We start from the raw sequence: 3,911 nt of genomic DNA on the forward strand, positions 1-3,911 counted from the left end.
GTCCCATTGAGCCTGTCTTCTCCAGGTTAAGTGTCCCAGATCCCTCAACACTGGGTCCTTTTCCCATCCTGTCCTCTAACCCCTCAGGCATTATGATTCTCCATTGTCCCCCTCCCAGAGCTGAGCACAGCACTCCAGAAGTGTGGGATGGACATATCCTGTGATGAATGTGTTCTTTTAATGCTTATTGCAGGACTAGGAGCTGCCTGTGTATTAGCCTGAGACAAACGACCTTGTGACCCAGTGTCCATCACCAATGACTCCTTGCTTCCACTTAAGGACATAGGCACCTCCTGATTCTTCTGTGTATGTGGAGGAGGGGTGGGACAGGAAGGGCCCAATGAAAGTGGTTTCAACCCTGTGCAAGAGAAAACCGGAGAATACAGAAGGTGGTCTATAAATTCACAGTGTTCATTAATGACTGGGCCAGCAAATAGGTTTCATTCTCTTGTTACTTAAAGTGTGGCCCATGGACCAGGAGTATCAGCATCACCTGGTAGCTTTCTGGGAAATGTAGAATAGCAGGCCTCACCCTAAACCTACTGAATCAGAAGCTGTGTTTTAACAAGATCCCCAGGTGACCCATGTGCCCTTTATTTGCCTTTTATGAACCTTCAGAGTCATGTTGCTTGGCTTAGCCTCCATGGCATGTGGATCACACCAGGATGACCTTCCTAAAACTCCAATCTGGCCGTGTCACTCTGCTTGCCTACATTCTCTCAGAGGATCCCTGTTGCTTTCAGGATAAAGTCTAATCTCTCAGGCATCACGATCTGGCTTGTACCAGTCTCTAAGGGGTATTTCTCTACTCAGATCTGAATGCCCAGTCATACCAAATGACCCCAGAAAGGCTAGACTGTTCCCCAGAAAGGCTAGACCATTTCACACCTCTATGTCTTTTTACATGCCGTTCTCTCCCCGCTGGAATTCCACCCCTAGACTTTCTCCCCTGAGAAATTCCTCCTCAGCCTTCATTTTAGCTTCGATATCACTTCCTCCAGGTGCTGCCTGATTTGTGCCTGCATCAAATCTAGCCCTTCCATCTAATAAACACGTAACAGAGACACACTGTGCTGTCATCACTGACTCACAAGTGTCTTCCTCATCAGGCTGTGTATTCCTTGGACCAGAGTCTGGTTTATCTGAGGGCTTAGCACACAGTAGGCACTCAATAAGTGCTAAATTGCTGAAGCAGTTAACAAAGGCCCTGGTGTCCACAGGAGAGCCCAACTGGAGGGAAGGCTTATTCAGGAAGGTTATTCCTCGTAGTACCTGTCTCCCTGCTCCCAGGTGGGGGCCCTCTCTGCCCATGAAGAGTCCTCGGAGAATCAGCCCATCATCATCCCAGCACTACTAAGTTACACAGCAGCCAGTGCCACTACCAAGAGATGCCACTGTCCTCAGAGTTTCCTGGATCCTAGGCCTTTCACAATTCATCCCATTTTCCCAAGCCCACTGTGTGTTGCGCTCGACTCCCAGAAAGCCAAGATGGAGCAGATCTATTCCTTGTCTTGGAGAGTTCACATTCTGGTCAGGAGTCAGGCCCAAATGACTTGTAAACAGTGCTCTGGAGATTTGGGGAAGAGAGGTCCCCACTGGGGAGGATGTCACGAGGTAGGATCAGGGCAGGGCCAAAATACCAAGACATAAAACAAAAGCAATATTGTAGCAAATTCAATAAGGACTTCAGAAATGGTCCACATCAAAAAAATCTTTTAAAAATAAAAAGGAAAAGGGAGATGGGGGCTTGCCTCAATCCCAGTTTGACCGTATAAAAACCAATTGGTCAAATAAATGTGGATTTTAAATTACTCAGGATTTATAGTGGGTCAAATCTAGTGATCATTTCTAGAGAAAACAAGATATGGGGGGAGTAAACATTGAAATAATCATAAATATTTTGTTTCCATGAAAGTGAGATGCATGTCTTAGCCTAGGTTCCCCTAAAAGGCAGAGACTGAGACGTGAAGGTGGTTCATTTAGGGAAACTGGCGCCAGGGAACTGGGAAAAGTGAAACAGGAAGGAAGCTCCCCGTTATGTAGCTGGCATCTGCTGTGAGCACCTGGGCTCCATCTGGCTGGGACCCTGAGGAGCCATGAGGAATGCACCCCATTGGGCAGAAGGATGGAGCATTTCCCTACTGGTGTCCATCCCCCATTGGTCAAGGGTTGTTGCTCTCTGAGGAGTTAACCCTCTTGTACTTCAAAGTTTGCACATTTGTCAGAATGTCCTCTGTGACCACATCAGAAAAGTCCCAGAGCAGAAAACAGGAGATATGCGGGTAGCTGAGGTGACGTGCTCTCAGGTGACACTTACACACAGCTGGTTGCCTCAAAAACATCTGGAGTAAAAAAGTGACTGAGAGGATGTGAGGTGGGGCATGAGAGGTATCTGATACAATGTGTAATACTTAAGAACAAATAATTTTAGTCTAACTCTAATTATTGTGAATCAAAGCTCAAATTTTCTATTTTACTTAGAACATTTAATTTTGGTTTAATGAACACATGGTACACAAATCTTAAGTGTACAGCTCAATGAATTCCAAGTATTCTTTTATATTCTGCAATTGATTTGTTTATTTTACAAAAAAATGACTTTGTTATAATTATTATTTTTAAGAAGTAAATAGCGTACCTATTTAAAACTGTACTTGGAAGATGGGTGGCTTGTTCTAATTTGCATCAAGGTGCCATATGGACTAGCAGTGAGGCCTCCGAGCAACAGTGCTGTGTGTCCTAGCAGAGTAGGGAGGGACACTGCTTCACCTAGTGGGTGAGGTTTGGAAAATTGTAGCCAAACTGACTTTTTGTAATTGAATGTTTTTGAAACTTCAACTAGGAGAATTCGCCATTTTAAAGGTCCTTACAATAATAAGGGAATCCCTTTAAATCAGGGGAGCCTGTATGCTTAGCTTTTGGAATATTGAAATTCCTTCCCTCCCTCCTGGACCTCCTTGAAGGTGTTCCTACTAGAGAACACTTGGAATTGCAGGGTTGGGACTAAAACCAAAGCATGTACCAGAGCAGGGCTTCTCAACGGAGGGATGATTGATGTTTGGGGCCAGAAATCCTTTGCTGGGGCAGCAGGGGGAGGTCTGTCCTGTGCACTGCAGGAAGCTTAGTGGCATTCCTGGCCTCTACTCACTAGATGCCAGGAGCAACCTGCTTGCCCCTCCACCCCGTGTGACAACCAAAAATGTCTCCAGACATTGCCAAATGTCCCTGGGGGGCAAGATAGCCCCCATTTGAAAACCACTGCTTTAGACGGTGAAGAATCCATTTGCACAGCTAATTATTTCTCTCCAATACTTCTTTCCATAAGCTCCCATTTTCTACACTTTTCTTTAAAAAACAAACAAACAAACCAGATGGTATACTATTTCTCCAGTCAAAGGATTTAGTGAAAATCATAACTCAGGGGCCTGCAAGATGATATGGCCAGGCCAGTGTCTGAGGATGCCCAGTTTCTGGATGTTGGAGCTGGGCAGTGAAGATTTGGAAGGGGAGTCAGGAGATTCAGTACTAACCAGTTTATACTGAAGGCATGGCGGGCGGGTGGGGAGGGTGTGTTGGGGGGGGATGGGGAGAAGGCCTGAGGAGCCCAGCATGTGTCCACGTAAGGGGGGCCATGACGTGAGAGCTCATGGAGCCCTCCAAGAAGCTGCCACGTCTGACTGCGACCATGGCTACTGCTGTGATATCCTGAGAAAAATGGCTTCTGCTTTACTTCTGCCTTCCAAGAGTTCCTCTCTTTGACAAATTTTAATCCTACAAGCCCTACAGGAAAGGAGATTCTGGGAAATGTAGTTTCCAGTCTGATAACAGGAGCAGTGGTTGCTAGAAGATCCAGAAGAGCCCACTGTCAACTTGGCATCCATACACATTGCTTTCACTAAGACTGACTTCTG

The sequence above is a fragment of the Monodon monoceros genome, unplaced genomic scaffold (assembly GCF_005190385.1).
Source record: "Monodon monoceros isolate NGI ecotype Baffin Bay Population unplaced genomic scaffold, NGI_Narwhal_1 Super_Scaffold_5, whole genome shotgun sequence".
In the NCBI taxonomy this organism is placed as follows: domain Eukaryota; kingdom Metazoa; phylum Chordata; class Mammalia; order Artiodactyla; family Monodontidae; genus Monodon; species Monodon monoceros.